Source organism: Colossoma macropomum, unplaced genomic scaffold (assembly GCF_904425465.1).
Source record: "Colossoma macropomum unplaced genomic scaffold, Colossoma_macropomum, whole genome shotgun sequence".
Classification (NCBI taxonomy): Eukaryota; Metazoa; Chordata; class Actinopteri; order Characiformes; family Serrasalmidae; genus Colossoma; species Colossoma macropomum.
In genome coordinates this window covers 20,522,372-20,542,020 of record NW_023494802.1, presented here as the reverse complement: position 1 = coordinate 20,542,020, position 19,649 = coordinate 20,522,372, and the positions used below count along the sequence as shown (strand labels likewise).

Sequence of the window (19,649 nt, the reverse complement as noted above, 5' to 3'; positions counted from 1 at the left end):
AGAGGCAAAAAAAAAATCGACAAAGCTGCTTTTTTTTATTATTGTGAGGTTCGTATCAACATTGCTAACTGTATGAAAACATGTAATATTTCATTTTTTGGTTGAATCAATTATTTTATCACCACTTTTAATGACAAAATGCCATCACAGGCCCACTACAGACCACTGGCTCCCCTCAGTATAGGTCCAAGGACCACCGAGGAACGCTTCGAGGCCCACTTGTGGTCCTCGGCCCAGTGGTTGAGAAACGAGTGGATCAGACACAGCAATGCTGCTGGAGTTTTTATACTGCAGTGCTGAGAATGATCCACCACCCAAACAGTACCTGCTCTGTGAGGGTCCATGGGGGTCCTGACCACTGAAGAACAGGGTAAAAGGGGGCTAACAAAGTATCAGAGAAACAGATGGACTACAGTCTGTAACTGTAGAACTACAAAGTGCACCTATATAGTAAGTCTGGCAAATGAGCGAGCCACCATCCTCATTTTAGTCCTGAAACATGGACTAAAAATCTTTCCGTGGCACCACCGGCCCTTTTTTTTGCCTGTTCCAACTTCTTAAACCTCTTGTGATGCATGTTTTATATCGAAAAAGTTTGAAGTATCCCATCATATGTTTGCCATATCGCCCAACCCTCCCTACAACACATGAAACGCAGTTCTTCCACAACTATTCCCTCATTTTTTTTCCCCTTGTGTTCTCAACACAGCTTATTTTCCATCAGTCCTCTCATGGTTAATCACTCTCCCACACAAGGAAGCCAGAGCTGGTATTTTCTAAATAACTGACTGCCACCATGACTACAGTAAACAAAGGAGCCCTAGGTTCGGTGTTTATTAACAAACACATCTTGCTTCTGGAGCAATTTAACATTAACCAGGTGGTACGATCCGCATATCTGGCAGGTGCCATAATACACTGGGAGGGCCTTATGTAAACAGCTGGTGGGGGCGGGGGGAGCGTTTCGAAAAGCAACACTGCTCGGGTAAACAGTGGAGAAAATCTCTAGACAAACAAGCAGCCCCTCTCCTGACATGAATGTGAACCAGAACAGAGCTCGTGGGATTTGAGAGCTCGTTATTTGGTGCGAACACACCAGCAGTCCTTTCTGTCTGGAACAGAGAACACATCAGCACCAACAGTGTAACTCTCTACCATTAAAACAGCAGTTCAACAGCATTAAGCATTTAATTTGCAGGTGATTTTTATGACTCCACTAGAAGAGAGTGGTCCAGCTGCTCTGCTTTAGATAATAAGAGTAGGCTAACAGCATAAAACAGCCGTTCTGAGCACTGCAGCAGATAACAGTAGTCCGGTAGAAGCACTTAAGTAGGGGGAAAAGTCCTTTTCACTGATATTAGAAAGCAGCTTTTGTTACACCGTGTTCATCACAGGCTATTTCTGCTTGCTAGAAATAATAATCTTGAATGCATTGAAGTTGTTAACATAAAGTCTTTTATGTTAGTACAGCATTTACTTCAGAACAAAACAGACCAAAATATGAAAACTTAATTTCAACATGACACGGAGTACTGAACCACTTAAAACTGCATTTAAAGTGATGGCTCACCGACAAACGTACACATATATATATATATATATACACACACTCATACATATACACTCCACGTTTGGTCATACACACACATACATATATATATATATATATATATATTCCGAATCATATGAATTCCGATCTGAGCGTCACATTAAGGTCGCAGTGGTTCAGGTCAGATTTGTGTCCACACAGCCCTGAAAACATCAGATCTGAGTCACATTAGGGCAAAAACTCGGATTTGTGCCACTTCAGCCTGGTAATGTGAACGTAGCCTTCCACATGTGGTCCTAGATCAGATACGTATCCGATTCGTGGCCATGTGACCTTAATGTGACGCTCAGATCTGAATTCATGTGCTTTTTTTCCCCACAGCGCCATCATTCAGCGTTACCATGGCAGCAGCGCCGAACAGAAGTTAAAGCCTGTAAACGGTGGAAAAGCAGCTCATCTCGCCTTTTTCTCCTTCGTCTCGCTCTAATAATGAAGCTGAGAGCTGATCAGAGTTAATTATCTTCTCAGCGAAGCTCGTTCTGCTCGTTAGTTTGTGCTGATGATGAACGTGATTCATTCACGTGACGTTACTGAGTAGGATGAGCTCATGAGGGTCATTTCAGGACGCCGGTTCGTCACATTAATGACAGATTTGAGTCACTTACCTAAACGAGTGTGAACCATCGTGTCAGAGAGATCGGATTCAAGCAAAAAATCGGATTTGAGAAATGAGGCTTGTAATGTGAACGTAGCCTATGCATTCCGGTAGTAGCGTTCTCCTGGCTTCCGCCCAACCCGGATTTGTCCATCAGAGAGCCAGATAGTAATGCCTAATTTATCATTCCTCCTGTTTCCACAGCTCCCGAGTTGCGCTATGCTACTGCTTTACACCTCTCCAGCCGACACTTGGCATTGCACATAGTGATTTTAGGCTTGTGCAGCTGCTCAGCCAAGAGAACCCATTTCATGAAGTCATGTTCTTGTGCTGATGTTGATTCCAGAGGCAGTTTGAAACTCTCGATTCTACAGAGGATAGGCGATTTTTATTTACTATGCATTTCACCACTTGGTGGCATCATCTGCGAGTTTGAGTGGAATTGCTGTTGCTCCTAGATGCTTCCATTTCACAATGGAAAGGGGAAGATCTAGTAGAGCAGAAATTAAAAGTCACTGACCTCTTCAATACAATCCTTTTTACTGCCAATGTTTTTCCATGGAGGTTGCACGGCTATGTGCTTGATTTTATACACTTGTCAGCAATGGGTGTGGCTAAACTCAATAATTATGAGGGATGTCCACATACTTTTGGACATCCCTCATAATTTACTATAACTAGCACAGCAATCTGCCGTGCTGCTGTCTGCTATGCTTGTTTTGAATTGACATTCTATGAGGTTCGGAGAGAGACGCGACCATTGTTCAGGACTTCGGTTTAGGACCATAATCCAAAAGTGTGTGGTGTTTCGGGCAGTGGAAATCTTGTAGTGTGGGAGCTTGAATGACTGAAGGACAAATAAGGATAAATAAACAAAAAACAAAATCAGTAGAACCTGTTATTATGTGTGGGGTTTCAACATTGGTTAGGATTTTAGGTCCTGTAGTGTAGGCTAGGCATAATCAACAGTGAGTTGGTGCCCAACCTCCACACTATGATTTCATTAAAGAACTTTTTTTTTTTTAAACTGAGGCTTGGGTCCCATAACAGGGACCATCTTTTACGGTGTTTAGGTCCCATTCAACGTAAATGTTTGTGAACAATACAGATGCTGATTTTAAAGGCCTAAAAAAATCGAATAAGCAATAATATCAGTCGATGTTATGTAATATGGACAAACTATACAGACTCCAATAGCTTTAGTTCAATATAAAAATAATATAAAACAGTAAATCTCTGTACTTCGTTAGTGAAAGTGCGGTCAACCAATATCGATTGATATTACAGGCAGTGTTGCACCGATACAGATACTGTAACTTTATCGGCGGTACCGATGTACACCGATCAGGCTTAACATTCTGACCACCTCCTTGTTTCTACGCTCATTGTCCATTTTATCAGCTCCACTTACTATATAGATGCACTTTGTAGTTCTACAGTTACAGACTGTAGTCCATCTGTTTCTCTGATACTTTGTTAGCCCCCTTTTACCCTGTTCTTCAGTGGTCAGGACCCCCATGGACCCTCACAGAGCAGGTACTATTTGGGTGGTGGATCATTCTCAGCACTGCAGTAACACTGACGTGGTGGTGGTGTGTTAGTGTGTGTTGTGCTGGTCTGAGTGGATCAGACACAGCAGTGCTGCTGGAGTTTTTAAAACACCTCAGTGTCGCTGCTGGACTGAGAATAGTCCACCAACCAAAAATATCCAGCCAACAGCGTCCTGTGGGCAGCGTCCTGTGACCACTGATGAAGGACTAGAGGATGACCAACACAAACTGTGCAGCAGCAGATGAGCTATCGTCTCTGACTTTACATCTACAAGGTGGACTGACCAGGTAGGAGTGTCTAATAGAGTGGACAGTGAGTGGACACAGTGTTTATAAACTCCACTGTCTGATCCACTCGTACCAGCACAACACACACTAACACACCACCACCACGTCAGTGTTACTGCAGTGCTGAGAATGATCCACCACCCAAATAGTACCTGCTCTGTGAGGGTCCATGGGGGTCCTGACCACTTCTTAAATCATCTAATAAATATATTCCAACAAGTAAATGCCATCTAGCCAAGCTGAGTGTGTTATGTGTGACACAGAACACAGACTTTACATTTTTAAAAATATTTTATTTTGGTAATTTGTATAAATATCAGGAGTTATAGGCGAGTTAGGTTAGACAGAGATAGTATCGGTATCGGTACTCTGTATGATATTGGAAGGGAAAAAGTGGTATTGTTGCACCTGTAATTACAGGGTTGGGCCCTTTTTGTAGTGTAACTACAACAACCAGAATAATACGGCCTACACAACGTCTGATAAAAGTACATCAGGAATCACTAAGAGTAAAAAATATTATAAATAAACTAAAATAAAGAGAAGCAAAAGGAAAAATAAGGAACCAAAAAAGGGGAAAGGAACTAAAAGGAAAAACATGGTCACAGTATGAACCACATCTGCTCCTCTATAAGTCAGTGCTGGGGATTGCTGATCCAGCAGTCCAGCACCAAAACAGACACTAATAATCTAGTCTAAAACACATCCCCCCATTTACGTGTTCAATCAGTATGACGATGCACAAGCAAACAAGTTAATCACACGTATATTTAAATCAACACAATCTGTCTCTGTTCTGAAAAAGCTGCTCTCCTGCAGCTCTTCATTTGGATTCACCTGGTTACAGCACAGTGTTGACATACCTAAACTAATCTTGAGGGCAAACAGATATTGCATAACAGCCCTATTGTTCTTAAATATTTGGAGAGGCGTGTGACACTTGTGATACGGCAAAATAATTAGCAGCATTTGCATAATGATAAAACTGATCAGGGAGAGACACGATGAGCACACACCACTGTTTTTCTGCACGTTTCAAACGTTGTTTGATTCTGTTTTCAGCGATGACGCACAAATGACGACTGAGAGGCCTCAAGACATAAAAATATAGCAGGAAATAAACACTGCACGCCAAAAAGTATACCGAATAGGGCTGGGCGATTACTCGAAAAGTAATCGAAACCGGCATTCAGAACCTCTAACCGACGTATTCTTGCCCATGTCGGTTATTCCGATTTTATTTAATTATGTTAATCCCCACTCTGTGTGTTCATGTACTGTCCCCTTAAAAACAAACTACACGGGCTCCCGAGTGGCGCGACCGTCTAAGCGTTGGCCCTATCATCAGGAGATCGCGAGTTCGATCCCTGGTGATGCTACAGCCGTCCGTAGCCGGGAGTCCGAGAGAGCACAGTTGGCCTCGCTTTCTCTGGGTGGGTAGGATGGCCCCTCCTTCTCCCCCCATCACTCAGCGCGATGCTAGTCAGCGCAGGCGTCTGTTAGCTGACGTAACAGATCTGGCGGTTGGCGCTTTCCTCCGAGCGCGTTCGGCTGTCCAGTGACGTTGCGTGAGCGGCAGTTCGAAAAGAAGCGGTGGTTGGCTTCACAGGTCTCGGAGGAAGCCTGTGTTAGCCTTCACCCTCCTAGCGTTGGTAGCATCGTGTGACTGGGGGAGTCCTAACTAGCGGGCGGAATTGGAGACGACTAAATTGGGGAGAAAATCGAGTATAAAAAAAAAAACGTACTACCGCGCGTGTATTATGTGACTCCGCCACGTCCAGTCTGCGACATGGAAGCTAAGGCTTCGTTCACACAGCAGGTAAAAGTGGCCCAAATCTGATTTTCTCACCAAATCAGATTTTTTTGGTTTGGCTGTTCAGACTCTTTTAAATGTGATCTGTATGTGACAGTCTGAACAGATCGGCTCCTAAACTGACCCACAAAAGAACAGAGCGTCACGCTGCTTCACGTGGCGACTGCTTGTACAGGCTTGGCTGTCGTTGTAGCGCCCCCTGCTGTAACACTCAGACTGCAGCTCGTGCTTACATCGCATAATAAAACGCGTTTTGGCACTTTTTTTTTAATGCAACCACGCGCAAAACCCTGTCTGTGTAGCTCGAAGCGTCTGCATTTGCGTCCTTGCGTGAAGTATGTTTCGGGCCTTTGACACCTGGCTCAATTTCTGAGCTGCTGAGCTGATGTTAAGTGTTTATACTGGTTGAACTGCAGCTGAACTGCAGTTAGTGTGTTTAGTGATGTGCCTGGTGTGGAACTGTGTAGAACTGTGTAGAACTGAGGTGTAACCGCTGTCCCATAGATTGTTATTGGGGTAGGAGTGTCAGAGTGCACACAGCATTGCAGTGCATGCTGGGGATTGTAGTGCAGCACACTGTGAAACAGCCTAACATTAACAGAAAATGAAAATACTTCTAGGATCATGTCGAGGGCCCGATCTGGCCCGCGGGCCTTGTGTTTGACACATGGGCTCTAGCTGGTGATTGGCATTGGGCATGGTGACTTCAGACTAGCGGTGGGTGATACAGCAATCCTGAAGCTTCAGTGACTGACAGCTGGGCTCATCACCCAGAATGTGTTCGACCTGCTGTAAAAACTGCACGTTGTTCGGCCGCGGTCACTTCTTTGGTTCTTGTCTTCGGACTCTTTGAACTTTTTTCTCTGACGCTGCAGCCTCGCTCTCCTGCGGCCACGTTTGGCCATTTCCTTCGAAATCTCTTCGAACACTGAGCGGTTAAGATGAGTGTCTTCTAATTTTTTGGTACAGAAACATCAGCCTAAATGTTTCTGAGTCTCAGCAGCACGAAATTACGACGAATGTCGAGTTGGATTGACGTAAACTTCACATGAATTCCGATCGGGTTGTTCAGACGGAGTCGCATCGCCGCAGATCGGATTCGGATCGGATTTCAGTACCACTTATGAAAGCGTCCCAAATCGGAATTGAAAATGTCAGATTCAGTGTGTTTATCTGTTCACACTGACACACATCTGGGCCACTTTTACCTGCTGTGTGAACGAAGCCTTATTTAGACTACACCTAGAGTTAAAACTGAAACCGTCGCCTGGAACTGCGAGTGTTTCGTAAGAAGTATTTGGCTTGATAAATGTTTGATTCCCCACAGAAGTGCCTGAGGTCATAAAAACGGTACATGTATCGATCGTATGTTATTGTAGATTTCGCATGTAAATACAGATTTAAATGCGAATGTTATGTTGAATCTGTATCATGCAATCTAAAATTTATTCTGAACTGAAACGGAATTTTAAGGATTTGTAAGACGAAATCTGAAAAATTCATTTTGGAATTGATGTCCAACATATTGTCTGAAATTGAATTTCTAGAAAGCATTCAGTTTTTTTATTAATTCACATAAATAACATCCAAGTCTTTCCCACTCCCCCTTCAACCCTGCATTCACTGGCCATTTTATCAGAAACACTTACCATAGAGATACGCTGGCAATTACTGACTGTAGCCCATCTGTTGATGTGCTTTATTTAACCACCCACAAGACCCTCGCTAAGACTACGTTCACATTACACGCCTCGTTGTTCAAATCCAATTTTTTGCTCAAATCCGATCTCTCTGACGCGATGGTTCACACTCGTTTAGGTAAGTGACTCAAATCTGTCATTAATGTGACGAACCGGCATCCTGAAATGACCCTCATGAGCTCATCCTACTCAGTAACGTCATGTGAATGAATCACGTTCATCATCAGCACAAACTAACGAGCAGAACGAGCTTCGCTGAGAAGACAATTAACTCTGATCAGCTCTCAGCTTCATTATTAGAGCGAGACGAAGGAAAAAAGGTGAGATGAGCTGCTTTTCAACCGTTTACAGGCTTTAACTTCTGTTCGGCGCTGCTGCCATGGTAACGCTGAATGATGGCGCACGCAAATTAGAAAAAAAAGCACATGAATTCCGATCTGAGCGTCACATTAAGGTCACATGGCCACGAATCGGATACATATCCGATCTAGGACCACATATGAAAGTGGTTCAGGTCAGATTCGAAAAGATCAGATTTGTGTCCACACAGCTCTGAAAACATCAGATCTGAGTCACATTAGGGCAAAAAATCGGATTTGTGCGACTTCAGCCTGGTAATGTGAACGTAGCCTAACTTCGAGTGGAAAGGGACCACCACAGGACCACCAGATATTATTGGGGTGATAATATCTCTCCACTGTCAGCCCAGCTGAACTGTAATAGAAGCAGCACGAGTGTTTTAGGCACACTGGTGCTGCTGGGGTTGCCAGGTTTTAATGCATTTAATGCTTTTGCTTTTTACACTTGAGTCTGGTGTTAAAACATCATTTCACTGGTTGTTATAAACAGTTAGTTAATATTTTCAAAAAAGATATAGGATGAGATGATACTACTGTTTGACAGACAGCGGCCCCCAGAAAGATCGGAGGAGAGTCAGCATCTCTCCGTGCTCCTGTGAGAGACCCCCCGGTGCAGAGAAGATGCACTCTGTTATGTATTTTGTAATGGGTTATTTTAACGCAACATCAAACTAAATCGGAACATCAAAAGAAACATCACCACAACCGAAGAAAACCCACAGCTGAGGGTCGGTTTATGAGGAGCCTGGCCACTTCCTATTTCCCCCATTATATCAAAAACAGGACTGCTTTATGAATGGGAGTGAATGGAGCTCAACGGCTAAAAACGAAAAGTTAAAATAGTTTCTAATCACTGAACCAGAACTTTCCTTTAATTCTAGAAAGCAGAAGGACGGATTTCACTAAAAAAAAAACAAAGAAATCTCACCTGTTTCCTTTAACTACAGCAAATGGGTTTTGGGCAGCAGAAGGCGGGATTTAGTGCTAGAGCGTGATTGGTTGGCGAGCGGAGCAGCTCATTGGCTGTTCGCTCATGAACGTCATGAGGTGCCGTTTTAAACTCCTATAACTCGAGTTTAAAAGCTCTTAAAATATAACAGCAGTGTTAAAATGTTTTATGATATTCAACGTTCAGGAATTTATTGCATTCTTTTACATTAAAAATGTTTCAGCACTTATAAACAATGATTTTGCTCAAACGCTCCATACCAACCCATTCATTTTGGACTCGCTCGGGAGCGCCCTCTAGTGTCTGAGAAACCCGAAAGACATCGCAGAGCGGCGATTCTCCTCTCTAAATTTGCTAGTGCTCGCCTGATAACACGACCAGTTTGTCTCGGCTTGTTCGTTTTTTTGACAATCAATTTCTCAAAATTTAAACGTGTCACTACACCCGTTAGTCCGCACTCGAGAAAATAACGTACTCCAACAACTTCTACAACTAGTTTTCTATTCCTGTGCTTATTTTTATTTGCAGTGAGATTGTTTATTTATTAAAATGTATTTATTTATTATTATTATTTACTATTCATTCTAATTGCACTATTTATACCCACAGACCTTAATCTGTATGTGCCTTCATTGTTAAATTCAGGGATCTTCTTATATTTATATTATTTATTTATTATTATTCTATTTTTCTACAATCAGTGTTTATTTTTACAATTAGTGTTTATTTAGTGTCTATTTAATTTTCAGTGTTGTGCATGTGAGCTGGGGGGGAACCAGCTCACTAAAGCTCTGTTATCATGACATATTTAGACGTATCTGACAAGCTACAAGAAGCGCGGATGTTTTATATCTACAGGAATCCTTTTGTTGGGCCAGAGAGCTGACGCTATAAAGCACAAAGGATGACAAATATGCACAGGATGAACAAAGCTGCGGTTCTCAGGCTCACGTCAGTCACGGTGTACCGGCCAGACAACAGCAGAGATTTATTTGGCATCTTTACACCTGCTCGGCAACTGGGCAGCATGATTAATTATATTTTTATCAACAAAAGTTACGACGACAGAACGGATCAAATTACACTACATGCACGCAGCAAAAAGGGTAGAGTAATTAGACTGGAATGCAGCGTTAGGAGGTTTGTCTAATATTAGAGCAGACGTGGCAAACAAGCAAACTGGGGCGAAAACACGTTTCGCAGTTTCACGCAGGGCTGAACGATTTGGGAAAAATCTCTAACCGCGATTATTTTTCTGATCAATATCGCGACTGTGATTTAAATTGTGATTATTTTCTGTAAATTGAAGCTCAGGTCTGTTATTTTGGCCAAGAAGACCAGAACAACAGAACCACTATTACTGGCTTGAGACTTGGTGGTTGTGATGTCACAGCATGTGGTGGTTCGGCTGCTTCTGATTGGTTGAACTCATCTACAGGCAGTTTAGGAGCTCTGATATTAGGTTAATGTTACCCAGTTAAGGCAGTATTGCTAATAAAAAATGCCAAAATTGCGAATAAAAAAAGTAATTAAAATTGCAGCTCTTGCGATTTGAAAACTGCACCATTTCAAATTGTGATATCGATATAAAAACAATCTTTCAACCCTATTTTCACGTAATACAAATGTCCATTTATTGCTTAATTGATTTATTAGTAGCTCTCCTGCAGGCACTGTCTGCTGAAATCATCCTCTAGTACTGAAGCAACAGCGGTGTGTTTTTTAATAAAGAATAAGTCAGACTCGATGTTCTTCGGTGATAAACAAATTCACAGGATGGCGGCAGCAGCAGCTGCAACTCTGGTTTCATCCAAAGAGCCATAAATGAAACGTACCTGTATTTTAACGAGAGGGCTACAGTCAGAGGGTGGAGCTACAGATAGTCTGAAGGGTTGAACTAGGAAAACAGCATTAAAAATAGTGGCATTCATCATCTTAAATTATTAATTCAAGTTCTAATGTTAATTATCGCATTAATTTTGACACCAAGGCGAGTTTATGTATATAGCACTTTTCAAACACTGCTGTCATTCAAAGTGCTTTACAAATAAAATTCAGAGTGGTTAAAAAAAGATAAGTAAGCACAAATAGAAAAACATTAAAAATATAATTAAAACCTGATTAAAACAATACATTTAAAAGAGAAAACGTTAAATGAAAAATCAAATTAGAAATTAAATTATGATAGTTAAACAATCAAATAAAAAACTAAAAGTTACGTTAGGATTAAAAACTTATAAACAACTTCATACAAGTCATTTAGAGTGATTTGCTGTGAAAAAGTTTACTTTACTTTACAATAGTAGTGACAGGAACCACATACTGTGATGTCTACAACACAAACATTGCTATTTTATTTACTATCCCAAATGACCAGTAACCCTACGTGCCGTCTGTGGTAAACCATAAAGAGTAAGTTTTCTTTGGGTACTTCTTACAATGTCCGATATTTACTTCTCCACCTTATTTATAATCATTTCATGTAATAATTTTATGTAAAAATAGCTTGTAGATGCATTAAATGCTTTGGATGTCAAATTCAAATATTAATTATCACATTAACTTTGACGACTCCGGACAGTCAGGCACATTACATTTAACGTCCAATATGTCCCAGTATGCGCTGATGTCCGAGTATAGGCTAAAAAAATAAACAAAAACAGAGACTTACTTTGTTCTGCTTTGAGTTTTAGCTATAGCCGCTTTCCTTCACTGCATGGGTTCAGAAACACTTCTGAAAACCACTGTCTGTGAAAACAGTTCATCTCTGCATCCACAAACGCAAGTTAAAACTCTAAAACGCAAAGAAGAAACCAAATATAAACAGGATCCAGAAATGCTGCCACCTTCTCTGGGCCTGAGCTCATTTAAAATGGGCTGAGGGGAAGTGGAAAAGTGTCCTGTGGTCTGACGAATCAACATATGAAATTCTTTTTGGAAATCATGGACACTGTGTTCTCTGGGCTGAAGACCCCTCAGCTTGTTACCAGTGCACAGTTCAAAAGCCAGTATTCATGATGGTATAGGGGGCATTAGTGCACATGGCATGGGTGACGTGCTCATCTGTGAAGGCACGATTAATGCTTAACAATATATACATGTTTTGGCAACATGTGCTGCCATCCAGATGACGTCTTTTTCAGGGAAGGCCTTGATTATTTCAGCAAGACAATGTAAAACCACATTCTGCATGTATTACAGCAGCATTGCTTTGTATTAAAAGAGTCTAGGGGCTAAACTGGCCTCCCTGCAGTCCAGACCTGTCACCACGGAAACATTTGATGCATTATGAAATGAAAAATACGACAAAGGAGACTCTGAACTGATGAGCAGCTGAGAACAGGAAAACAAGAACAGGAAAACATTTCACTTTCAAAACTACAGCAGTGTCTCCTCAGTTCCCAAACACTTTCAGAGTGTTGTTAACAGAAGAAGTGATGAAACACAGTGATAAACAAACCCCGTCCCAACTTTTTTGGAACGTGTTGTTGGCATTAAATTCAAAATGTGCATATATTTTTCAAAAAAACAATCAAATTTCTGAGTTTCGACATTTGATATGTTGTCTTTGTTGTATTTTCCTTTAAAAATACGGTTTACATGATTTGCGTTTCATTGCATTTTGTTTTAATTCACATTCTGCACAGCGTCCCAACTTTTTTGGGAATGAGGTTGTACTTCCCCACGATATTCATAATCATTTCATGTAATAACTCTCTGTGAAATATCTTGTAGATGCATTAAACGCTTTGGATGTCTGTGCCTGTCGCCACAGCTGTGAACAATTCTGAGTCAGCAAGTTTCTCAACAGCGCATTTTGAATTAAACCACTCTGAATCACTTTGTTTACGTCTTAATAATCAAATCACATACAAATCAGTGCAACTGCTCTTTTAATACTTTTTTTTGTTTGGCTGTTCAGATTATCTTTTAAATGTGATCTGTATCATCAGTCTGAACAGATCAGCTCCTAAACTGACCCACATGCTCAAAAGATCAGAGCGTCACGCTGCTTCACGGCTCATCCAGAGGTAAACAATCACGACCGCCAACGAACGCCAGTCGCTCCCGGAGGATCAGCTTCATCTTCACCAGCATCACAGGAGCCATCATGAAGCTTCACTGACTGACAGCTGGGCTCATCACCCAGAATGTGTTCGAGCTGTAAAAAGGGCGTGGTCACTTCTTTGGTTCGCGTCCTCGGATTCTTCAAACTTTGCTTTCAGACTTTTAACTGTTCTGTGACGCTGCAGCCTCGTTCTCCTGCGGCCGCGTTCAGACATTTCTTTATAAATCTCTTCAAACACGGAGGGTTTTGGACGAGTCTCTGATAATTTCTGTACAGAAATATCACCCCAAATGTTTATGAGTCTCAGCAGTGCGAAATGATGACGAATGTCGAGTTGGACTGACGTAAAAGTCGTGAATTCCGATCTGGCTGTTCAGACTGAGTCACACTGCTGCATATCGGATAGCCGGATTTCAGTACCACATATGGAAGCGTCTCAAATCGGAACTGAAAATGTCAGATTCAGTGTGTTAATCTGTTCACACTGACACACATCTGTGTCACAAATAAAGGAAAAGATCAGATTTGGGCCACTTTTACCTGCTGAGTGAACGAAGCCTAAGAGTCTGCATTAAAACACAGCCCACAGAGGCAAAAGGAAGAGAGAGACGTAAGTAAATGAAGGGGAATAAATAAAGAGATCATGGAAGGAGATGAGACTGGAATCTATCAGCAAACTTAACTGCGCACTGCACATGTAATGACATGAAATCAGACATGAATGAAAAAGCACCCTCTCTCTCTCGCAATCCCAATACACACACACACACACACACACACACACACACACACACACACACACACACACACACACACACACACGCACTGTAAACAGCTCAAAGTCATCAAACACTCCCTTAAACAATACTGAAACTATACCCTTAATGCCAGAAACCCGTCCACAGACACTGCGAAGTCACACCCTTGAATATCTTCAGAACATCCTAATCATAAAGTCTGTTTCAGGATGTGAATCATATCGTCCCTCCAGTTACTCTTACAGGCCCAGTGAACAATAGATGTTATGATTAAACCGTCATTTATCCTAAATGCTTCATTAACTTCAGAGCCAATCCGACTGTAACACTCCAAGACATGTAACCACAAGTCCAAACTCACACAGGAACCTTATTAACACAGCAGAACCAGCGCAAGAGTCACACACGTCCAACACCCGAACACACACCCATCAGGCGTAACATTACGACCACCTCCTCGTTTCTACGCTCACTGTCCATTTTATCAGCTCCACTTACTTTGTAGTTCCACAGTTACAGACTGTAGTCCATCTGTTTCTCTGATACTTTGTTAGCCCCCTTTTACCCTGTTCTTCAGTGGTCAGGACCCCCATGGACCCTCACAGAGCAGGTACTATTTGGGTGGTGGATCATTCTCAGTACTGCAGTAACACTGACGTGGTGGTGGTGTGTTAGTGTGTGCTGCGCTGGTATGAGTGGATCAGATTTTTAAACACCTCAGTGTCGCTGCTGGACTGAGAATAGTCCACCAACAAAAATATCCAGACAACAGCGTCCTGTGACCACTGATGAAGGACTAGAGGATGACCAACACAAACTGTGCAGCAGCAGATGAGCTATCGTCTCTGACTTTACATCTACAGGGTGGACAGAAAAGGTAGGGGTGTCTAATAGAGTGGACAGTGAGTGGACACAGTGTTTAAAAACTCCAGCAGCACTGCTGTGTCTGATCCACTCGTACCAGCACAACATACACGAACACACCACCACCATGTCAGTGTTACTGCAGTGCTGAGAATGATCCACCACCCAAATAGTACCTGCTCTGTGAGGGTCCATGGGGGTCCTGACCACTGAAGAACAGGGTAAAAGGGGGCTAACAAAGTATCAGAGAAACAGATGGACTACAGTCTGTAACTGTAGAACTACAAAGTGCACCTATATAGTAAGTGGAGCTGATAAAATGGACAATGAGCGTAGAAACAAGGAGGTGGTCAGAATGTTATGCCTGATCGGTGTAAATCCTGAGTAAAGATTTGGGCCAGAAGCAACATCTTGAACGTCAAGTTAAGAAAAATTACTAAACTGTGCTGAGAAGGCAAATCTCTGGAATGCTTTAAAGGTAAGAGCTCTTACTTGGAGACCTGAGGCCCTCAGGGCAGGTAACACCTGGTTCACAGCCATTCAAATCCTAGAAACCACACGGTATGGAAAGTACAGTCGTCTAAAACGGCGAGTGTGTTTACATGCAATCAATAATCCGATCATAATCAGATTTCTGCAGTTATCAGATTATCCAAATGGTCACGTGAACACCGTACTCTGATCTAGAAATCTGATTAAGAAATCCGATAAAGAGGCTGGATTTTAGCTCAGTAATCAGATTTCTCAGTGCATGTAAACTCTTACTCCGATTTCTTTCGGATTTCTCAGTCTGCGCATGCGCAAGATCAGACGGTGGATGTCGCGAGACACAGCAAAACACTTTTGGAGCGACGCTGAAACCAAACATTAAATAAAGCATTTAAATATTCTTCATCTTCTAGATGATGTACGTTCATATTTTAAGGTAAAGTAGCTTGAAGTTCGAGTTTTACGTTACATTTACGTGAGTTTATTGGCTGGTTGCAAAGCAGAAATCCGATTACCGTCTGACTCATGTGGACCCGGAGTTTCCCCATTATCTGATTACCCAAGTGCATGCAAACGTGTTGATCAGATTACTGACAAAATCTGATTTTCTGCAGTTATCAGACTATTGCGTGTATGTAAACAGACTCATTGTTTCTCAACACTACATTTTAGTACTCTCCTCGCTTTAACACACCCACTTCACCTTAGTAAAGAGGCTGTTGTTGAGCTGATTAGTTGGATCAAGTGTGTTGAGAGCACAAATGTTATGAAGTTGAACAGAAAAAGACATTTCAAAATGCACTTCATGACCTCACGACCATAAATCTGCTGACTAAAATAAAGAAGTGAGCCCTCTTCTTTCTTCGGCCATTGGATCAGCCTTTGTCATAAGCCTGTAGAGGGTCAATATTACTGGATAAACCCCAGCGGTGGACAATAACTACGTAAATATAATTCTTTACTGTACTTAAGTAGTTTTTTATGTATCTTTATTCAAGTATTTCTATTTTTGGTAACTTTTTACTTTCACTCCACTACATTTCAAAGTCGAATATCTCACTTTTTACTCCACTACATTTTGCAAAATCTGTCATTCCTTTTGGTTTATGTGTGTATAAAAACGTAACGTGTCGAAACGAAAGAAGCGCAAAGTGAAAACACCAATCAGGGCACAGCGGTCACTTTGTTTTGAGCTTGTATTGACCTGTTGGTCATACCGACCCAGTGCAGCACACGGTTCAACATCAGTGCAGCAGCGTAAAATTTTGGGAGAGTCTATTCAACATAAATGATGAACTAACCTAACTTTGTGTAAACAGACCACAATATAGAAATATGTACTCATATGCAGTTGTGACTGACGGGTCTTTATTCTGAATTTATACAAACACATTTCATTTTATAGTAAATTAGTTTTGTCCAGTTTATGTTTATGAACAGAGACCTACAGATGCAGTTTAGTAAAGGAAACTCATTTGTGAACCTGAGTTTAAAGTTTTTATTTTATTATTGTTTGCAAAAAGTGATTTCAGAGCCACTCAGTTCTACCTGATGGAAACTGTTTGCCTTCAGTGTTTTGTGCTTATGATAATTTTAATAGACATCAGCGTCACTAATTAATGACCTTCTATTAAAAGACTGGTTTACCAAGAGAGACTCTGGAGTATTTTCACCTAAAATGAGTTGATAATGCAAGAGTCTTGTTAAAAAAGTGATAATAGGACATTAAAGTCATAATTAATCTTTTAGTACTTTTACTTTTGACACTTAGGTACATTAGAAGGTGAATACTTTAGTACTTTTACTCAAGTGGAGGTCTAAAGGGAGGAACTTCTACTTTTACTGGAGTAATATTTTACCTTGGGGGTCTCTTCTTTAACTCAAGTACATGATGTGTGTACTTCGTCCACCACTGATAAACCCTACAACTGCCTTGACTCGACTTTGTGAACTGTGGATATGAATAGGAGAGAAACAACAGAGCGTGAAAAGAAGAAAATGAATGAACTAACTAACCTGGAAGATTCAGCTACTGTACCACTGGGGCTTCTAGGGTTTTCTACACGACTTAAACATCTCACCCTGAAACTAGGAGTCTCTGTACACCGACAGAGGAGTGATCAGACCAGAAAGTCTCTCCTGTTGTCCACAATTCTCCAACTTCAGCTCGCCAACTTCTCCAAAGCTCGGCGCACATGGACTAGCCAGCAAGTGACCGAGATGCGGGACAACGCTGGACGGCATTCGCAGCTTTTGCGGCGGTTAACACTGCGGACAACGCTATTTAAACCAAATACCAGCCCCTTTAACGTAACTCAGACACTCAAAACTGACACGTTGAGTTTCTGTACTAAGTACCGAGTCACCTACCCTAAAGTACGTACTTAGCCAGCCAGGTAGCAACTTAGCTTAGCACAAACTGCCGTCTTATAACATTTAGCCAGCTAGCATCGGCTAGCCCCGTCAGGCTTGAGAGAAACCCGCCTCAACAACAGCGTTTTCCGAGAGCCAACCCCGCCAGGATGCGTCAACTCACCCGAATGGAGCTTATCAAGCGCAGACGGAGCCGAAAACACTTGGAAAAGAGGGTGAAATGTTTGTTTTCACGAAAGCAACAGCGGCAACCCGAGCTGCCTCGCCGCCTCGCCGCTGGCGCTGCTCTGCTCTGCTCTGAGCGCTCGGACCGCGCTCGCCTCCAAGAGCCGGAGCACAATGTAAACAAATGTATTACTCCGCTCCAGGTACTGAAGGGACTATACTCGGAGCGGCTTAGGTTTACAGCAAAATCAGCTCTGCCTGCGTGTTCACTGCACGTTCAGACCTTCGAATTGTCCGCTAAAACGAGTTTTTAGGTTACGGCAGAACTTTGGTTCTGTCTGTTTCTGTGAGTTTGCGGGGCCGTGACGTCACGTCCACCTGCTGAGGAGCCGTGAAGAAAGAACTTCGGAGCGGAGTCGGTTCGTCCGGGAAAACTATCCCATAATAATTTAAGAGAACTAAAAATGTAAAATATATAACGTTACTGACCGAAATACAAACAATGAACAAACTTTACTACACGAGGGCGAACTGTCCCGTTCCACCTTAAATGGTGCAGCAGTTACGTTCTGGCCTCAGGCGCCACAATGCAGCTTCTGCACCATTTAAGGTGGAACGGGACAATTCGGAGGAGAAGCTGGTGACGCTTCAGCTTCGTCTTCACTGCAGCGTTTTACAGTAAGTTATTAGTGAGTGGATGTTGCTTCGTATCAACAAAATGCATTAAAAACGTTAAACAAGCGTAAAAAATGAACTATACAGGGGAAAAAACGGAAAATCTGTGAACAAAGTGATGTTAAAACGGTATTGAGCGCCACTCTGTGGTGAAGTTGAAAACTGCGTGTCGTGTCTATGCACCGAGGTAAAGGGGGAGTCCACCGATTTTTTCAGAATTTCTGCATAATTCAGTCACTGAGATGTAAACAAAGTCATTGAGGGTGGTTTGGTGTGAGAGGGGTTCACTGTAGACGAACTTACCAAGTCTGATTTTCTCTACAGTGGTGGTGATTGGAACCAGAAGAGCAACGTCCACAACGCAAATATGAACATTTTACTTACTGTCCAAAATGAACCTACATGTGTCTTTTGAGTTTTTATATGTAATACTGATGAAGGTGAAATGGTGGTAAATCAAAAAAGTCAGTTTTTGTTTTCTTTCGGGACTATTTTGCCTTATAACAACATCTTATCGCAAAAGACATCAGGCAGCGTAACTCTTTTCAGATTTATGGCTATTTCACCATCATCATTACATATAGGACCTCAGAAGACACGTCTAAGGTCACTGGTGGTTTTGGACAGTAAATAAAATGTTCAGATTTGCATTGTGGACGTTGCTCTTCTGGTTCCTATTAGTACCACTGTACAGAAATTCAGACTAACCATTCCACACCAAACCACCCTGAATGACTTTGTTCACATCTCAGTGACTGAAATATGCAGAAATTCTGAAAAATAAAATTTAAAAAACAAAAAATAAAAAATAGCATCCAGATTAACCATTTAATGCAATAACTTTCTGTGAAGTAGTTTTTAGAGGCATTAAACTGTTCAGACGTCTGATTCCCATCACTACTGCTTTGAGCAATTCTGATTTGGAGAGTTTCTATAGAACGGACTATTTAGCATGAAACCACTCTGAATGACTTTGTTCATCACTTAGCCATTTAATTATGCAGAAATTATGAAAAATCAGTGGAATTCCCCTTTAAGCCTTCATATGCTCATACATGCACTATCGTTCGAAAATTGGGAACCACTGTTTTTAAATTAGACAAACACTGATCCACTCAGACCAGCACAACACACACTAACACACCACCACCACGTCAGTATTACTGCAGTGCTGAGAATGATCCACCATCCAAATAGCACCTGCTCTGTGAGGGTCCATGGGGGTCCTGACCACTGAAGAACAGGGTAAAAGGGGGCTAACAAAGTATCAGAGAAACAGATGGACTACAGTCTGTAACTGTAGAACTACAAAGTGCACCTATACAGTAAGTGGAGCTGATAAAATGGACAATATATTATTTATATATATATATATAAAATTTAACAACTTCTT

General features: G+C 41.8%; 1 protein-coding gene across 3 annotated transcripts in view; it reads right to left on the bottom strand.

Moving 5' to 3' along the window:
• The window catches only part of foxp1a (forkhead box P1a), a 59,544-nt gene extending 41,816 nt beyond the window's left edge, over positions 1-17,728 (bottom strand). For all 3 annotated transcript variants that reach the window (XM_036590718.1, XM_036590720.1, XM_036590716.1), the window contains exon 1: positions 17,580-17,728. The gene's annotated coding sequence lies outside the window, so the exon portion shown is untranslated. The remainder of the gene's footprint in view (positions 1-17,579) is intronic.
• Positions 17,729-19,649: the final 1,921 nt, after the last annotated feature.